Source organism: Triturus cristatus, chromosome 2_2 (assembly GCF_964204655.1).
Source record: "Triturus cristatus chromosome 2_2, aTriCri1.1, whole genome shotgun sequence".
Taxonomy (NCBI): domain Eukaryota; kingdom Metazoa; phylum Chordata; class Amphibia; order Caudata; family Salamandridae; genus Triturus; species Triturus cristatus.
In genome coordinates, this window is record NC_140582.1 from 716,464,473 (window position 1) to 716,485,429 (window position 20,957).

Consider the following 20,957-nt stretch of genomic DNA (forward strand, 5'->3'; position numbering starts at 1 on the left):
TTACTGCGTTGCATTTTTCACTTAACCACTAGCAGAATAATACCATTATAAAGAGCATGCACCCTCCAAGAGGTGTGTGAGTAAGAGGTAGCATATGGTACAACAACTGACCAGCTGAATCCCCTTTTGTTGTTTCTCCTTCAACAGCGAGGTACTTTTTCCAGCCAATCTTGTGCCTGCTTTCCATTTGATTCTTACTTTTTTGTTTGTCAGACTATCATTATTGATCTCTCTTGCTCTTGATTTGCCTTTAGCTTTCAACCACCTACCAAACTGTCTCACCTTCCCATTTCATGCTTTGTCTGTTGCCGTTATCCATATCACAGGATCACATTGAAACCTGTAAACCTGTAGAAATTATATCATGGGTATTTCCTCCTTCAGGTGTGTGATTTATGCTATGCTGCCTGCCTCCAGGTCTTCCTTGGCTATACTCTCATGAGACAGCAAGGAGCATATTTACCAGAAAATGACGCAGTGCGGCGCAGCAAGCCATCTTGGTGCGCCAAGCTGCATCATTCATAATGTGCAAGGATGCGTTGTATTTGCATGAATACGACGCATCCCTGTGCTTTCCTCTGCGCTGGCGCACGATTGGTTGCCTAGTGTCAATGCAGGTACCCTTGCAACATGGTGCAAGGGTCCTTGAGCCGCAGGGATGATTGTTTTAGTGCAGGAAGGGACGCCTTTCTGCACAAAAACAATAATTGATGGTGTTTTCCTCTTTCTATGTCTGCCTCAGAATGCAGCACACCGATAAAGAACAAAAAACAAGAAGAAATAAAGGTATTTCTTCTCGTTGTGCCACTTTGACATCTCCCCTGGGGAAGCATTAGAATCGGATGCATTCCCAGCTTTATGAAACATTGTAAATCTGGAAATGCGTTAGAATCCATGGGTGTTGCATGGGAACACCCGCAGGACCACCCATGGAATGCCACTTTCACACAGAGTGATGCATGAAAGGGGGCCATATTTACGAAGCCATGAAAATCCATGCAGGGTTGCTTTGCGTAGCCTTGTAAATATGGCTCAGCATTGTGCAGCACCAGAACATAAAAAAAAGTGATGCTCTGATGGTGCAGGGGCCTTGTAAATATGGCCCCAAGTGCCATTACCTCCATGTTCGTCTCCATCGTCCCAGTCTTCACTGGGTGAGATTCTTGATCTCCGACAGAAAATACAAAGCTTTTCATAAAAACTACAAACAATATTTCCAACTTCCCCTTCCTGTTCAGTATAAACAGAGGAAGTCATCATAAGCACTTCTTGTTTTCTTTTTTCTCTTGATGCGAAGAATACCAAGCGTAAGGTAAGTATGTTTACTGTCATGATTGTATAGAAGCTTTACTAAGCGGGCTTCGTAATTTATTATTACCTGGTGGTTTTGCTGTGCGGGGTCACTGGTGGTCAGAGTATCTCTACAGGCTCCTCTAGCGAGCAGTGTGTAAAAAGTTTTACAAGATCTGCTCTAGCAGTACGGGTGGAAATCTGCATTCCTTTTTGCACGGTGCTCACAGGGATCTTTTCTAGGCCTGAGCATTCTCGCAAGAGGTGATTTGGGGTTGCTACAGGAAGTAGTGCCAATTGGTATCATTTAAGCGTTCCTGTTTCGTACTTCGGGGTTGGATTTCTGTTAAGACATTTGTGGCTAAAGATTCTGGAAAGCAACTGAGAAACAGAAGCATATGGATGCAGATGGGGTGGAGGAAGTACAGTAGGCAACGTCTGTTCCTATGACTTTGCAGTCGATTCAGGAGATGATTCAGTCTGCAGTAGAGACTGTGATTTCAGCTAGATCTTTGCCGCCTCCTAAGGTGGCCTTGCCATCTTCTGATGGGAGAGGAGATGATGATGATGAGGGGAGGAATTAGTCAGTCACTTGATTCAGGGACCGAACTTGTCTGCAGTTTTGGTTCACATCAGAGACAATTTAGCCTTTGTTAGTGATAGCTGAAGAACCCCTAGGGAGGACTTCTTCAGCAGGTACCAAAAGAGGCAACCGGATTCCCTTCCACTGCAGTTGTCTATTTGGAAGGTGCTTTCTCATGAATGAGAGAATGAGGATAAGCAGGCGTTCCCACATTTTATAACTAAACATTTTTCCATTGACATATTTTCAGAGGAATCTCCACCTATATTGAAGGTAGAATCTCTGATGGCTCGGTTATCTTCTAAGGGGTTGTTGGTGTCAGAAGATGCATCACTAGCTGACCAAGTGGATAAAAAAGGCAACTCAGCTATTAAGCAGACGTACGCTGTCGCCAATTTTGGGGTCAGATCAGGGGCCTTGACTAGCTATGCAATTCAGTCAGTTTTAAACGATTTCCATGTCCTGTTGGAATAGATGCAACAGGTCAAGGATTTGACAGAGATATTTTCAGTCATGGAACAAGAGAAACTATTAGCTGATATTTCTTATGATGCTTTAGCGGCTGCATCTTCAGGGGCAGCCATTGAGGGACATGGTCATCTCTGGAGGTGAGGATGGAAAGCTGAATCAGCACAGAGGAACGTGCTTATGCACCTGCCTTTTCAGGGTTCCAAGTTGTTTGGCGAGCAACTGGAAGAACCGATCAAGAAATAAACAGAGGACCGGAAGTTTTTGGCTCCAATCAAACCTCCAGGGAGAGTTAGGGGGTTTGGCTACCGGACAGTGTTTGGTCCTGGATCACCGACTAACCCTTCCCAGCCCTTTGAGGCAGGGACCATGCCCTGGGTGCCACTGGAGCTAATGAAGCCAGTTTTTCTCCTGCTGCTGCTACCAGCACCACTCCCACTCAGTCTTCCATAGCATGACTATGCCAAGGACAGATTCAAATACTTTGGCCAAGTTTGGCAAAAGGAAAATTCGGGACAAATGGCGAAGGAGGTAGTGACAAAGGGGATGGTCATCGACTTTGTGTCCCTTCCTCCAAACTATTTCTCTTTCTCTCCACTAACAAGTGATCCCTTAAGTTGAGCAAACCTGCTGGATTGAATCCACGTATTGCAGTCAAAATCTGCAATAATGCCAGTGCCACAGGCGGAGGAGGGAGAGGTATATTATACCATCATCTTGTACGTCTAGAAGGTGTCAGGGGACTTTGGCCAGTATTGGATCTCAAGAGAGTAAACAAGTTTATTCCTTATTACAAATTCATAATGTCCCTGACTTCCAGTCTGCCATTGTTAAGAAATTAGGAATTCTTTGACTTCAATCGATGCATATTTACACATGCCCATTCACAAGGAATACCAGAAATATCTCCGGTTTAGTGTGGGATTCATCATTTTCAATTGTAAGCCCTGTTCTATTGACCTGGTCTCAGCTCAGAGAATCTTTATTAAGGTTTTTGCTACAGTGGCGGGTACTATTCATTCACAAGGTATTCGATTCTTTAGATATCTTGACAATTGTCTGATCACTTCTTGTTCTTTTCCTAAGGCAGAGGAGAATATTGAGTGGGTATTCTATATAACATTGAGTGGTTCATTCACCAATTCCTTCTTGGGATCTTCCTCTGGATCTTGGGTCATTACAGGCACATCCTTTTGAACCCTTTGATTCAGTGTACCTGAAATTGTGTCCTATGTAGTGTTGTTCCTAGTAGCAATCTGCTCAGGGTGGAGAATAGGGAAACTGGGTGCATTGTTGTCATTTCCCCTCTTTTCGGTATTTTACAGACAAAGTTGTGCTGAGACCAAAGCCCACTTTTGTTCTGATTGTTGCTTCGGATTTTCACGTTTCTCAGGATTTATTCCTTCCAGTGTTTTGTCTAAATCCATTTACATCAGAGGAAAGGGATTTGCATTCTCTCGATCTCCATAGAGCTTTATCTATTTACGTGTCACGTACTGCATCATTCAGAAAGGAGAACTTTGTTATATTTGGCTTGTCTGGTCGAGGACCCCAGCCATCCTTTGCAACCTTGAGTTGATGATTGAAACAGGTTATCATTTTGGCCTACGAAAGTTCAGACAAAGTATTTTTGGGCTGTCCTGTACAAGGGTGGTCTTCAGGGGAAATGGCAGATTTTTGGACACTTCTGAAAGGGGCTTCCATGAATGATATCTGCAATGCTGCTATCTGGACTTTCCATCACACTTTTATGCAATAGTATCATTTGTTGATGGGTGGGGAAGGGTTTCTTCTGCTTCTGGTGAAAGTATTTTGCAAGCTGTTCATCACAATGTGTGAATTCAGTTGATTTGCTAATAAATGTGTGTATCTGCAGTCTACTTTGGCTCTGTTGCCTCTTGTTTGTGTACTGTCTCACACAGTGAGGACTGGGATGAGGGAGACAAACATGGAGGTAATGCCCGGGTACTTACAGGTAAACGTAATCACTCCATGTTCAGGGTGCCCTTGTCAGTGTCTTGTAGTCCCTTCCTCCCTCCCTTTGATGAGAGGCAAGCAGAAAGGGTTTTTTGCTTGGGGTTTTATATGGCATTATGCTTGGTACTTACAGGAAGTGCTTATGACGACTTCCCCTGTTTATACTCAAGAGGAAGTGGTCCATATTGTTTGTAGTTATTGAATTTTCTCCCGGATATCAGGAATCTCAACCAGTGACAACTGTGAAAAGTGAGTACTAAGCCTGGAGCAATGAAGCTTTCCGGTAAGCAACTGGGCATTTTTTCATAGTTTTGGCCTTGTCTTTTTCCTCCCTTCTCCTGCACAGCGTATTGTGCGGTGGAAGTAGCCATTTTACTCTGCTGAAAGCCCTCGGAATCGATTAGCTGTCATGAGATCAGTAGCCACAGTTCTTTAGATTTGTATTATTGCCTTTCAATGTCATGGCGAATAAGTACTTTGTTAGCAACAGTTGTTATTCATACTCGTTCAGCACAGTGGGGAAAGGACTTTTCTTCACTGATACTGCATACAATATCAGCTAACAGTCAGCTAATACCCCTAATATGCAACTGCTTTTCGCCAAACTAATTATGGACTCTAAAAATCTACTCATTCCTCTACCTAATCCCAGTTCTCCAACAGGGAACGCACAATAACAAGCAGCTCCTTTCTCTGATTCTGCTTCCTTAAAACATTTATTGCAGAGTCATCTAAAAATCCTGTAAAGATAAATATAACATACACAAAAAAGAGCATCTTTCCATCTGCGAAAATAATCAGAAATTTCAGAACACTGGGAATTCAGGTTTTTCTCTCCTTCCCGGGTGAGCTCTTTAGAAGTGAAGAATGGCACTCATTTTACATCTAAAGGTAACGAGATCCTTGTGAAATGATTAAACAAATAAAGAAGCCTCTATGTGATCTGGAACAGTGGGTTCATGTAATGTAAATATACCTGTTCAGAAAGGAATATGTTTGTTCAGCTTGGAGAACTGCCAAAGGTGTATTAGTGTTCTCAATTATGTTTTCCATGTGTATTTAAATTGTCAATTAATCTTGAAAATGTTTTTCGAGATAGTCTTAGATAACACATAAGAATTGAATATTTCAATTCTTCATTTTCATTTCATTTAAATTACTAGATAGTCAGAAGAAGTCAAATTAACCAGGGTTGCTTATTTGTTGCAACTAATCAGTACTTGAAAAAACACAAGTGAAATAGTGTGCAAGTTGAGAAAGAATAATAGTTCCCAACATGCAAATTAAATAACACATTTTTATTGACCACCACAATTATTTGGCAACTATACTAGTGTATGGTCCGAATACCTTTTTCTCTCAGTACTATATATAAAATGATAACTCCTATCAGGAGTGACATAAAAATCCTTTTTTTTTTTATGGCCTTGTGGTGGCACTCCACCATGACCTCAATCGAGACATATGTATTTGAAATCTGGTAATGACACAAATGAATTTAACTATTAGGAGGTTGTTAGCTGCCCATTCTTGTAATAGCTATGTCTCTCATTCTTAATGGGTATTTTTCACTTTACCTATTTCATCGCACTGATCGGTTCATGTGTAGCAACAATGTACTTATATCCTAGACCAATATTTTTTTTGCTCCACCTTCTTTAGATGATTTTTCACCTGATCCCCCTGTTTCGTGTTCAATTTTGCGTTTTGCTTGATTCTCTTTTCAATTAATGTAACTTTCCACTGCTTTTCAATTTGCTTTTTAAGTTGAATGTTTTCTGTTTTATTTTAATCTTTTCCCTCAAGACATTGTTTCAATGCCACGCCAGTTGGTTTTTTTTGGCAAGTTCGTTCTTTTGTAAATGCCTATTGACTTTTCATGAATTATTATATCAGCACGTAATAATTTTTCTTGACTAATGTACAGTAGTTGATTTTTCGGGAATGCACACTTCATTATCATCCTAATTGTTACTATGGACCTTTTAACCCAAAGGAAGGCGTTGCAGCTACTCATCAAATCTATCAACTCATCAAACACTGAAGGTGACTTTTTGGCCTGAGTCTAGATCGCTTATCCGATCTATCTGTCTTTGTATGCCACTTGGACAGAGAATCCAGGGATACGAAGGCCCTCGCCTCTGGGGGAGAAAGGAAGATTGGTTTAATGGTGACGGATTGATCCAATGCATCTGCTTTCTTCACCTTCTGCTTCAAGACAGCAAGCCATGTCTCCTTGTATGTACATGAGAAGCTGCACATAAAGGAAACCCTTTGAAAAAAATATACTACCCTCTTCTTGTCATAAAATGGTTATTTCCCATGCTGTAGCGACCATAAATTAAGATTTTATTGAAAACATGGACAATAGTAATACTTTATTTGACTAATTTATGCTGTATGTAAAACTAATGACTGTGCGGAACTCTATCTATTTAGTGTTTATATTTTTATTTTAGCTTACTGATTGTTTGCTTTGGATGATGTTTTTTTTAACAATTATCTTATGTTGGTCCTTGGCTCCCAGGTGCTACTGATCTAAACACACCAGGAAAAAGTTGAGGAGCATATTGACCTGTTGCTGCAGTATATGTTTTGTCAAAATTCGACAAAATGTCATTCTTAGTTCAATATACATGTTCTTTATTCTGCTACTATGTTAATGTTAATGAAAGTTAGCTGTTTAGGAGTAGACAATATGGTTCATTTGAAGAATGGTATCATCAGTCGCATGAGTGAGGAACATGAACGGCTAAAAACGCTTCATGTTTTCTATATTCCTAGTGTCCTTACTAATGCTTTACTCATATGATATCTTATATGGGTGATGGCATTCACTCTGCCAAAAGTGAAGAGGTATTAGACGTAGGTCTCTGCAAAATCAGTGATACAATGCAGCAATGAGTACATCTTTGTCAATCATCACCTTGTTTAATAACAAGACACAAATGCCAAATTATGATTCTTGTGCATTTTACTGGCTCATATGACTTGAAATCTTTAACAGGGAGAACGGTGTGAACATGTATGTGCATACTAATTTGAATGGCTGGTACAGGACAGCAGTCATGTTCTGCTTTTAATATTTCTAGTTCAAATGTAGGGATCTTTTCTGCAAATCTTTTGGCAAATCATTGACATATGTGCATGGCACCTTTACTATGCTGCACAGTTCGATTTGAAGTGTTTTAAGGCTTACCAATGGGAAATGTTCATTTGCTAGCAAGCAGAAATATCATTGGAAATATCATTGGTTGGTTGGAGTTGTTTGTGATGCTTTGTAAAATATTTGAGGAGCAAAGTTTTATGACACTCTGTGCAAGTGTTACAAAATTAGAAACAACTTTGAAAGAAGTTATTGTTCAATATAGGTGTACTGTGCACTCAGTTGGAGTGGTATATGACCTTACAATGCTTTTTAAGTCATATGTAGCGCTCAGTTATTACTTTCCTGGAAAATCAATGCTCATGACATATCGTATATGGTACAACACTTAAAACAAACAGCCCAGCTCTTGTGTTCATTGTTAACCTTAAATTAAAGCTTGTCCCCGCATGATTCCTTTCTACATTCAAATTGCTCCTTATTATCAAAAACTTGGAAGCATGCATGTTGTTTGAGGTCTTAATGAGCACCTCAGTTACCAGCCGTAAGGTGAAAAGGTACTTATGATCGCGACACAAGAACCTCTAAATTTATAAAAACATATAACACATTTCATAGACCACCAATCCACCAATTCGCTGAAATTTCAGATTATTTTTGTAGCAGCACACTATTAAATCAAATTCAGCTTCATATAAAATTACTATCAGGTGTTTTTTTTTATTAATTTACTGCTGTGCACAAGCTATGGAGGAAACTGAAAACCTGACTCCTCAACTAGGCTACTCTCAGACAACACAGTCCACAACTTCCAGGGCACATGGTCTACCCCCTCCCACATTCAATCCCCCCTCCCGTGCGCCACACAAATCACCATTGAATAACATAACAGAACAGAACATGTTACATGTGTAAAACGATTTACTACAAGACACTCTTTCAAGAATGAATGTAAAAGGGAAGGTTAATTGTTTCAATTTAATCTTAGTCAATCAAGCAATCAATCAATCAATCAATCAATCGTCATGTTCACCAAGCACAACATTAGAATTCAGATATATCATTGAATTAACAGAGGATAAGAAGTAAAAACAAAATGCATTGTAAAAACAAATTCAATTAATGTTATTTTTAAAATGCAAGATTTAAGTATACTTAGGGCCACATGTTTCAAGCTTTTTTGCAGTCACAAACGGGCAAAAGAATTCCAGTTGCAAAACATTAATTATTTACTGTCTATAGAATTATACTGGTAATGCATTCACAAATGGAAAGGGGTCCCAACAAGACCCCTTTCCATCTAAGAATGTAAAAAAAAGTTTGTTTAAGAGGAGGCAGTGGTCCACGGGAACCCTGCGTCTTCTTAATCAAACAAAAGAAAAAAAAGAAACTTTTCTTTTTAAATGCATCGCGTTTTACTTTAAGGAAAATGGGTTGCAGTCAAATAAAAAGACTGCTTTATTCAAAAGAAATCACAGACACAGTGGTCTGCTGACCTCGAAAGGCCACCATCCCTGTGATGACGTAGATTCCTAATGGGTCATAAATTTCGACCTACATCATTAAATTTAATGAGGTAGGTTGATTTGTGACCCACTAGGATTCACTAAAGGAAACTCTATAAGTTACATACATTAGTAATAGCGATTTCCTAATTGCTATTCACAGATAATCACAATTACATAACTGCTGTTCATAATATTGATACATCTGGCCTTTAGAAACAAAAGTTGCATGGGTGATCTAACTTCTGGAGGCATGTGCTAATTTGCACTGTAGTGCTCTTCATCACAATATTTTGTTTTCTAAAGTCATGCTGGTTTTCGCATTTTCAGTTTATGACTGTCATTGGTGCTTTGAAGTAGTAAAAATCTATTTTAATATTTTAAAAAAGCATAAACATTGTAAACTACTAACTGCCAAGAAAACGACAATGTACAATGGTGTGTCAAATGTGGTCATGGTGCAATTAAGCACAGAACAAAACAAAGTGATACCACCCATTCATTTAATGCCACCCAGGTAAATTATGCATTGGTGACAAATTATTGTAAGGCTTGGTTTATTTGACTGAAGTTTTAAATATACATTAGGGCATAATTATTAAAAAATCGTGCAGGGCAGCAAGTCATCTTGCTGCGCTGTATGATAGGGAAAGGGCTGGAAAGCACTATATCTGACATTATACGACGTAGTTCTGTATTTTTTTCCTGCACTGATGCACAATGTGCTGCCTAGTGCTGATGCAGGTACCCTTGCACCATGGTGCAGAGGTACCTGCCCTTAAAGCAGGATCGTTTTTGTGCAGAAAGGGACACCTTCATCCACAAAAAGAATCAAGAATCATGAGATGCGTTTTCCTCTTTCTATGTGTGCTGCAGAATGCATTCTGCAGCACAAATAAAAAGAGGAAGTAACAAGGAGAAATAAAGATATTCCTCCTCACTACGCCTCACCTAGGGAGGCGTAGCATTTTGATGCATTCCTAGGTCTACCAGTAATGGTATATCTGGAAATGCACCAAAATCCATGGGTGGATGTGTGCGAACATCCACGCTCCACCTATTGAACGCTTCTCTGGGGCAGAGTAACGCAATGCAGCGATGTTACTCTAGAGTTATCAAGCCATGCAAGACCACGCAAGGTGGCCTTGCGTGGCATGACAAATTCAACTTGAGAATTGCGTCGCTCTTGCGCCCTATTGCATGGTGCAAGGGCGACTCAAGTCTTTGATAAAATTGGCCCTAAATGCAAAAGATGTTCTATGATTTTCAAACCACAAAAATGAACCATCCTTATAATGGTATACTGGCTTTCTTTAAGATAGAGTTTCATTATTTTGCAATAAGGATTGAATGTTGAAGAACTTGCTACGTAATTTCTATGATTGGTGTTTAACCTCTTTTTTTGTTTTTCGTTAATTTTTCTTATGTGTTTGTCAAAAGTAAGCAGACAGTATTTATTTCTTATCTTTTGGTATAACATGAGCAATTGTTATTGATAATGGTTTGTTCACAGGTTAAATATTTAATATTTATTATTTATCCAAATGCAGTATGTTATATTGAATAAAGTGTGCTTCCCTAGTATTATGCTTTTGCCTTAATTGAAACTTGTTCACAACATTTTACTCAGCAGTGGTCCTCAATATACTGTAAGAATTCTCCAATTTAAAGGTTCCCAGGAGTCAAGATTCCAATGGGATTCAGTGAATTTAGTGCAACATAAAATTAGATATCTAAACTTCAACTTCAGTTTATATGAAGGAACCTTAAATATTACTTTCTTTACCATTTTCTTATACACTTCCTTCGGTAGTTCAAAACCCTCATGTTTGTCTAACACAAACGTTCATTAATGCCTTTTCCAAACACCTAGCTCAGTCCACATTCTCTTTTTTTATAAACAATTTCCTTTAAAACGGCTGGGAGTTTGATATTAAGCATTTGATTATTAATTTTAGAACATGAAACCACTTGTTCTGTCCATTGTGATAAGCTCATTGTTGACAAAAATAAGTTTTCTGGTGCATAAGGAGTTAACACTGTTAAGTAAAGCGAGACTTGAATTGAGGTGTAGAGAGAGAGAGAGAGCTAGAGAGAGACTTTTGTGCTAGAATAGGGTGGAAGTATGACAGAGTGCAACACAATGGCTGTGCAATACCAGGAATATATCTGAGGCTCATAAAGGGTATTGGTAGAAGTTGTGGTCATTTATGTCCACACAAAGAGATGGAACTTAGAAACCCTTCAACAGTATGGTGAATATGAGATTAGAGGTTGTGGGAAAATAGCAGAACTACCTCAATACAATAGGATGCAACACGCTCTGAATGGTCAGGGAAATAAGATGCTTTAGCATAAAAGCCCACTTCTCTATCATTTTGTCATTAAATATTTTGTATTCTGGATCTAAAAGCGATATCTAAGATAACCTACGACATTTTAAACATAATGGTGATAGAGCGTCATGATGTTCTGAAAATTGTAGGGGTGCATCATAATTGTGGATAGTCCGCACCCGCATATAATAACGTGTTGTACTAAAACTGATTATTAGAATTGTAGAGGTAATAATGAAATGTGCGAGTATGATGACAGAAATGTAGTTCGTAAATTCGAGAAAGTAAAGTGGCATTTAATGTGATTATATACCTATCGATACTTATTGAAAATGCTTAATGAAGTAGCTCATGTGTAATGTAATGCATTAGATTTAAATGTGCATCATATTAAAGTCTGCATATGTAGAAGTGACTAATTGTGCCTTTTATTAATGTGTGTAAATCTTGATGAACAGAGGCCTAAAGGAATGTTCAAGTTTGCTATGAAAGGCCTATTCGTATTTCTTATGTTAGCTGAATTGTGTAGGCCTGAAGTGTACTTTCCCTGGAAAGGCTCTCATTTGGAGGTAGTCAGCGAAATTCATGTGCGTGCAAGGATTTTCCGTTCTCATGCTTCTGTTGCAGGTGCCAGGACACTGTCGTTGTTAGTTAGACAGAAGCTTTTTGTTTTAGGAGTTAGGTATGGAGGAGAACTGAAACAGTGTATCCTGGAATGCTGATAATTGGAAGAAGCCTGAGACCCAAGGACATATCAACTGTTGCTGGACGAATTACAAGTTGGTGGAAAATTACCAATGAGAGGTATCGGCCAGAGGAGGAGTTACAGAGGCATGTCTTACCTATTGTGTGTTTTGTATTAGGGACAGTGCCCCGAGGGGGGAGAGGCAGGTGGAGCAGAGAGCCTTTAGAGGGTAGAAGGAAGGGATCAATATTGAGGAAAGAGACTTAGAGCAAATCTGGGTCTTTGGCTACTGATTCTTTCAACGTGAGTGTACTTCTTAGGAAGTCTTCACGAGCTGACACCTTTTCTTGACTTTGCCTTGAAGATGCATAGTAGGGGACCTCTTGTCTAAACCTTTGGCGGAGACTAGTTTATCGGGAGGAAGACGCTTGATTCTAAACCTACCACCATTCCTAGCCGCCTGGGGTGAGAGACAGTGCAATCTGCCTGAAGGACTCGTGGTCTGTGGCTAAAAGGGTGCAGCAGGGCTGCGAGCGTTTCAGCAGGGACTCCATCTCCCAGGAGTCCCTGCCAGACCGACTGCCAACACCTGGTCCGCTCTCCCTGTTGCTCCGCCCACGGCCGCCCGAGAGGATTACAGACACCTGTCTGCCCTGCTTCAGTGGGACCTCTTGTCTAAACCTTTGGAGGAGACTAGTTTACCGGGAGGAAGACGCTTGATTCTAAACCTACCACCATTCCTAGCCGCCTGGGGTGAGAGACAGTGCAATCTGCCTGAAGGACTCATGGTCTGTGGCTAAAAGGGTGCAGCAGGGCTGCGAGCATTTCAGCAGGGACTCCATCTCCCAGGAGTCCCTGCCAGACCGACTGCCAACACCTGGTCCGCTCTCCCTGTTGCTCCGCCCACGGCCGCCCGAGAGGATTACAGACACCTGCCTGCCCTGCTTCAGTGGGACCTCTTGTCTAAACCTTTGGAGGAGACTAGTTTACCGGGAGGAAGACGCTTGATTCTAAACCTACCACCATTCCTAGCCGCCTGGGGTGAGAGACAGTGCAATCTGCCTGAAGGACTCGTGGTCTGTGGCTAAAAGGGTGCAGCAGGGCTGCGAGCGTTTCAGCAAGGACTCCATCTCCCAGGAGTCCCTGCCAGACCGACTGCCAACACCTGGTCCGCTCTCCCTGTTGCTCCGCCCACGGCCTGTAACCCCGCCCTACTTAAACGATCTAGATCCCCGCTGCGCGGGAGTGCCCGGTGCTAAGCCCGGGCAAAGGGCGGGCCCTCTTAGGCCCTCTGAGGCCGAGCGAGGCCGGGCAGGGCTCATTCCCTTTCATCTTTTTTCCTTTCCATTTGTATCTTTTGTTAGCATCGTTGCTATGGCCCAGAGTCTGGACAATGTCATTCTAGAAAAGCCGGGGGGGTCGTTAAACGGCACTCTTGACAGTTACTTCACAAGGGTTCCCATCGATTTAGATAGGGAATCAACACTAGAAGAGCGTAGGGCGGAGCGCCGTCGCTCGGTTGAATGTCTGAAAAATAGGGCTTCAATAGATCGCACGCCTCACACCCTCTCCCTCAGTGGAGGAAGTCTCAGTGGTATTGCCGACCTTACATCCTTAGAGAGTGTTCCACTCCTGCTACGTGATTGCACACCTACACCTTGTCTCTCCATTGAACAGCCCATGAGTTATACTCCCCTTCCCAGTCCCGTCAACATAACTGCCAATTTGACCAATCCGACCACTAGTAGGGGAAACTCTGTCCGAAATAAGATGAATAAATTATTGCCGCATAAGGGCTATGGCCCACCACCAGGCAAAAGAAGACGCAAAGGGGGGGAACAACAAAAATCCAAGATTAGTCACACCGACTTTGGCAGGCCTTCCAAGACGGCCATTAGAACGGATCAGGCGTCAGTAGCCGTACTAGTCAACTTGCCTAACTTGGAAGCCCCCCTTAAACCTCCACATATCGATAAGGAAGTTAGTACCATTGTACCTACTGCCATTTCTGCTGAATCCGTGCTGAAAGCAGCTTTTCCCACCGTCCCACCAGATAGCATGGAACAACTAATTAGGTCTTTTTTTCTACCAATTATTGAGGGGCTAAAGAGGGAGGAGAAGCGACTCGAGGCCATCGAGTCTGTTATTAGCAGTAAGGACGGTGCAACTAGGGCCACAGTGAGTACGGCGGTGCCATCCATAACCCTGGTTGCACAACCAACCAGTTCTGCCTCTAAAGTTTTATTTCAACCCACCAAAGTTACATCACAACTTCCCAATCTAGCAAAATCTAATCAACAAAGGTTATTTCCTCCATTGCAGGCAAACAAATTAGCTGTAACTCCTGCCAGTGAACCCACGAGGGGAATGGAAAAGGTACTTGTAGGAAAAACGCGGGAGGAGGGGGGAAGCACAAGACACGTAAGGGCACCAATGAGCAATGGTCCACTAGTTGAACTTCCCCCTGAAGCTGTGCCCTTCGTGGTTGTCTTGACGGGGGTCCCTATACTGACAGACAATAAAAGGGAAGGGTTCGCCCAGTTAAAAAATAAAATCATGCACTGGTTTAGTATATACAGACCAATCACAAAAAACATCAATGGTGAAATAGTGCATGTTCGGCGACTCCCATGGCTGGGTGGTAGAAGTAAAGACCTTGAGGGAGACGTAGTTATAGTCAATTTCAGAGACCCACGTGTGGTCAATTACATATTAAACTGGCCCACGGGACATGGCAATAACTGCATCACCCCTCGTGCCTTGACATACTTCTATCCCAGATCACTTGTGTTCCCTCCAACCTACATAAGCAGACAAGCACCTACCTATACAAATTTCTTAGCACCGTACAATACTGGGCATTTTGTGCAAGCACAATACCCAGTATCTGCTGCCGATCCCTTTGGGTGGAATACCGTACCTCCTAGTTTTAACATAACCACTAACAGGAGAATGGATCATTTGAGACCTTTCACACCCTTGGAGACAGTAAACAGGTTTGATGTGTTCACTGGCATGGAAGGGTTCGATTAAAGATTACAGCCCTTGCGGGGCATGTGGGCCCGCCCGATTGGGGGTGCTCCCCACGTGAAGCCACAACTCATTGAACCCTCTAGTACACTAATAGTTCAGTCTGCCCCCCTCACTGACCCCGATTCCATTACTGATCATGGTAATATTTGTAGGGAGGAGGTTTTGATAGTTGGTGAGACTTGCTCTGTAGATGAAAAAGGCCTAACTACAACTTTTAATGTGCCATCACCTTTGTCAGTTCCAGTTAGGGAAGCTCCAACCGATGGTGGAGAAGGGGTAGGAAGTCTAATGTCATGGAACATTGCAGGCTTGCATCACAAACAGGAGTCCCAAGACTGGGTTGACTTTGTTAATGGTTTTGATATATGTCCATTTCAAGAGACATGGATGTGCGAACCCATGTTCCTTCAGGGCTATTTGAATTACTCTATACCAGCTACTAAGGGCCAAAAGGGTCGACCTATGGGAGGTCTGATGATCTGGGTTCGGCAAAACCTGCGTTTTAACATAAGAGTTATTGAGACAGGGAGTAAGGATATCCAACTTATAAATCTTGATTTGGGACCGTTAGGGCGACTTGATTTATACAATGTATATGCCAGGGGCAACAAGGGTGGAAAGTCAGAAGTTTTAGCTTCTTTGGTGGCTCTCCTAGAGACCCACTCCCTGGTTAATAATATTATAATTGCTGGCGATTTTAATCGTACATTCGAACCACTAGACACAGGTGATGACTGTATTGGGTCAGAAGAGGATAGGCATTGGGGTGTCCCTCCACTAGATCTAGACCCGATAAAACGATGGTCTGATGATGTTATTTGCCTAAACGCCATCTGCCTAGAGAGAGGCCTCCGTGCGTTGACTGGGAGAACCAAGAGTGATAGGGTGGGGGCTTGCACTTTTGACAATGGCCGGAGTAGGAGTAGGATAGACTATGTCATGTGTAGTTTGGAAATATGGAGGCAGGTTAATGATATGGAGGTCATGCACAGGTTGGAAAGTGACCATGACCCTCTGTGTATTTGTCACTGATGGTGGACCTTGCCTAGCGGGAATGTTCGAACAGAGTGGGAAGGTCTCCCCTTACCAGTTCCTTCCAATGATACACGCCGGTTAAAATGGCCTTGTGTACTGGCCAATCAAGATTCTATGGCTAGTATAAATACGGAGGTGGATAGAGCAATTGAGGCCTTGGAGCAGGTTGCCATTGTTACCCAGGGGTCGCAGGAAGCGACAACAATTCACGATATTCTCTTTTTAACCATTAAGTCACATTTCCAGAAGGTAGGTAGGAATAATAGTAGGTCCCTAACCAAGACTGCGAAGTGGTACAATGCACAGTGCAGGATGGCAAGGCTTGCTTTGGGCAGTGCTATTAAGACTAGGGACCTGGCGGTAATTCGTGGTGCCAGAAGGAATTATAAAGATTGTATAGTCGCAGCAAAAAAGGAGTGGGATGAGAGGCACTGGAGAGAGCTACTGGAAGCCTGCGGCTCCAAGGATTCCAGGCTTTTCTGGAGTATTGTTAAATGGGGGAGGGGTGGTGAGCCTGACTGCCCTGATAATAATGTCCAGGAGGAGGATTGGGTCAAATATTTTAAACCTCAATATGCCGAATCTAATCCTGGCAGGGAGATGGACGGGTTTAAGGTTGTCTATCCCAAAGAGCCATTTTTTAGTCTCAAAGAGGTCCTGTTGGCGTTAAGTGTAGCATCGTCGGGTAGAGCCCCTGGAATGGATGGGGTCCCGGTAGACCTTTTTACTAATGATAAGGAAAGATGGGGTAGATACATCCTTCTCCTCGCTAATGCAGTCGCTCAAGGAGCACCGGTACCGATGAGTTGGAGGGGTGCAATCATTATTCTCATATTTAAGAAGGGCGTTAGGGGGTCGCCTGGGAACTACCGGCCAATTAGCTTGATAGCGACCATACAAAAGGTTGTGGGGAGGATGGTGGTAAACAGGCTCATGGAATGGGTTGATGAGCATAATGCACTATCACCCTACCAAGCAGGGTTTCGGAGGGCTACCAGCACGATGGACCAGGTGTTTCGATTCACTCTGGTACAGTGGCGGACTGTGGTACTTGGCGATGGCAGCTTGTACGCTGCTTTTGTAGATTTGCGGGCTGCCTTCGACCTGGTGTCTAGGTCCAAGCTGTGGTTTGAATTAAGAAGCCTGGGTCTGCCTGACGATCTACTGACTATGGCTATGCGGTTACATGAGGCAAATTTCGCCAGGATACAGTGGAGTAGGCAGGGTGAGACTACTGCTGATTTTCCGGTAGAACGGGGTGTGCGACAAGGGTGTGCGATGGCCCCGCTGCTCTTTTCACTATTTATTAATGGGGTAGTAGCAAGAATGCTATCCGCGAATGTGGACGCACCCTCGTTGGCGGGCATCAAGATACCGATCTTGATGTTCGCCGATGATACGCTGATCCTGTCAAAGACTCCCAGTGGTCTGCAAAGTGCCCTCTGTATTTTTGATGATTTTTGTAGGAATAATGGTTTGGAAGTCAACGTGGCAAAGACTAAACTCATGTTTTTTAACCCTCACCGCAGTGTTAGATCCAAGTTGTATTTGAGCCAACGCCCCCTAGATGCAGTTAGAGCCTTTACTTATCTGGGCATTTACATAACAGATGATTTAAGATGGGCTCAGCACATTGACTTGGCTGCTCTAAAGCATAGGCAAGTGGCTGGAGTCCTCGGGCTCGAGCATAGGAAATCACAGTCGAAACCTATTGCTCCAGCTTTGCAGGTGTATGAAGCAAAAACCCTGGGATCTGCACTGTATGGTGCAGAATTGTGGGGATTTGGTAACCTCAATTCGATGCAGATGTCTGAGAATACGTTTTTTAGGTCATTAACCGGTCTCCCTAAAAGTACACCTCTGATCCCCCTCAGACATGATTTGGGAAGGAAGGCAGTAGGTGACCTGGCAAGGTTACGACCGATTTTATATTGGAGGCGGCTCTGGACTACACCAGAACTTAAGCATTATGCCGAGGACTTTCTAGCAGTGATTAAGGCCGATGTCTTCCATAAGATCCAATGGTTGAGTAAACTTAGAACATTGTTATGTGTGCTTGGGCTAAAGCTCCTATGGGATTCCCCATTAGAAGCATCCTTTCCAAGCAAGCAAGCAATCAAGGAGCTGTATTGGGCCCATGTGTCTGAGCAGGCATGGAGAAAATCTGATGCCGGTTCTATGTCTGGTCGTTTCTTGGAGGTTAAGCCCCTCCCTACACTGGAACTATTCTGGGACATTATAACTAACCCAAGGGATAGGAAACTTTTCTTTCAATTGAGGATAGGTGCCCTCCCTTTAAGGTCTTTAACCGGGAGGTGGAGGGGTTCTACCGATACTACCTGTCCTGCCTGTGGAATTACAAAAGAGTCCATTGGGCACTTCTTGTTTTCCTGCATAGCCTATGCAGCCCCACAACGTATTTGGTTAGCACCGGCCTGTAAAAATTTAGGTGCTCCCAGCAGCTCTGTAGCTATGAGAATTATTTGCACTAGCTCCTGTCTTCAACTGACTGTAGCAACCGCTAAATTTTTGGGGTGGGCATGGTCCATTAGGCAGAGTGTCACTGTTTAGGAGCTATTTAATTAAAAGAACGTAATATTGGTTACTGTGCTAATGCATTGTGTTTATATCTAGTTTTCCGAATTCTGATTGTCTGTACATTTTATGAGGTATGATTTTAACAATGTTTTCTAAAAATTATAATTGTGTGTACTGCTTTTATGAGAATTTCTCGAATAAAGCCTCTTGATTGATTGATTGCATAGTAGGGATGTCATCTTAGTCATAGTGTAGGAACAGATTAACGGATTTCTTCGCAGGTATCCATGAAGACTGATTTAGATGTTGGAGCAGTTATATCTTGTTTCATGTTTTTGGAGTTTCTTATTCTTTTTATCCTTCACTGGATTAGATTGTTGCATAGGATGAACTTTGTATTAGTGCCCGTGTATTTCTTCAACCTCATTATGAGGTGCTTGTGTGTTCAGTTATTTTTGGCTTTGTAATAAATCCCCTAAAATTAAATTAGGAGTTAGTGATCCTTCAAGTCTCAATTGATTGGTCTAATGGTTAGTTTGGATGAATTAGTCTTCTCCCCTTTACACTCCACAGCAGGTAAAAAGGTCCAGTCGGCCGAGGATTCTTAGGAGTGGTAAGATAAGATAAGATAAGAATCCGGCGTTATCAGTGGCATCTACATCTTTTGTAGAGTAGTTCTTTAATGGCAGTTTGACGCAGTCCTCAGAAAGGACTTGATGAAGCCAAACACATTAACAGCGACCCTATGATAGAAATGTATGCTTCCAAAGTGAGACTAGTTAAAGGTTCCTCTCTATCAAGTGTTAATCAATTTGCAATGAGTTTGCAAGTTGTCAAGCACTAAAGTGATCTTTCTGATCCTGCGGCTCACTTTCAAATAACTAAATTCACTGTGGAAGTCTGCCACATTTACAGGTTGAACCAAGGACAAATACCAGATAGGCATTCAGGAGACAGCTGTTAACCGTTATTTAGGGACATTACCTAGTCCAAATGAATGGCATTGGGGTCAAATGTGGCCAGCAAGATTGATATGAGACTAGGACTAAATATCTAGGAAGTTGGCCAGAGAACCGGGTCTGTAGTTGAAACAGAAATAAGCAGTCTGAGGTACAAGATGCAATTCAGTATGGTACAGCATGTGTTGCAAACAGAGCCAAAGAGTAACTGATCCAAGTGAATGGCTAGCCTCTGACTAACAACAAATGTCAGACATCAAGGGCTTCAGCCAAAAACAGTTGGCAGACATCAAACAATGAGGAGTTGCTCACCACAGAAGCAGGCCTGAGAAAAGAAAATACAGATTTTCATCCAGAGGTAAATCAGTGGTAGATAATCAGCATTAAAAACCGATTTTCGGTCAAAGAATGTTGATACATTTAAAGGTCTTGCAATGCTCATGTGTGTAAACCGTGCTGCCTACTGCACCCCCAAGTAGGAATGGCGTGGTCTGAAATTGATTTTCAGAAGAAACCTATAAATCAGGTGTCACAAGCACACAAAAAGTGTGGTTTGGGATTTGCTTGCAGTATAAACCGGGTTCTCAGAGCCATGGCGAATAATCCTTTGCAAAGGACTCAAAAGAAAGACACTTGTGTCCAGCAGCTGATAGTGTTCAACGTTATCTTTTGTCAACCGTCAAGAATATTCAGAGTCCCCGTCAAAAAATTAGTTTGCCATTTGGACATCCAGGTGAAGGGCAAAGGGTTAATGGCATCTTCCTGTAGCATCTTTCATCCTGTTTGGGCCTGGAGAGGGCATTGTGCCAGAACCTCTGTCCTTTTGTCTGAACTTCTGACCTTTTCTTACTTCCTCCCTTTTTATTAACCTACCCCTACCCACTACATATGATCCTAGACCGCACCTCAACGGATACTGCATCTACCCAATAATGTCATGCTCTTTAGGTTACAGCTCCTTAGGCTCACTCACAGATCCACTGGCATTGCCTCTATCTTGTCTGATCTAGAACTCATAAAGTGCTTACTGGTGGCTTAACAGTGCCCTTAGGGTTTGGGTTCTGCCGCACCTGGGTAGATTGTAGCCAAACCCCACAATAGTGGGAGATCCTTCGATGTTAAGAGCTCCAGGCCCTGGAACATGCTCCCTAAATATCAGCATCATCCTTCACTTGGTAGTGTGATAGCCCACTGAACTATCTCAGAGGTCTACCGGCATGAGCAATGGCCAGAGCTTGCTGAACAGAGGCCTATGGAGCCACATGGTTCAGGCTTTGAACAATTTACTCTTTGATTGAAGTTTGTCTTTCTTTTTATTATTTGAACTGAGGAATAGAATTCCAAACTAAGAGGCATATTTACTAGAAAATAACGCAGCGCTGTGCTGCATGCCATCTTGCTGCGCTGAGCTGCGTCATTAGGAAAGTGCAGGGATGCATCGT

The 20,957-nt window shown here is 42.4% G+C and overlaps 1 protein-coding gene across 2 annotated transcripts in view; it reads right to left on the reverse strand.

Annotated features, from left to right (window-relative positions):
- PDLIM3 (PDZ and LIM domain 3) overlaps nt 1-20,957 on the reverse strand; it is a 125,781-nt gene that overhangs the window by 54,627 nt on the left and 50,197 nt on the right. The window lies entirely within an intron of this gene.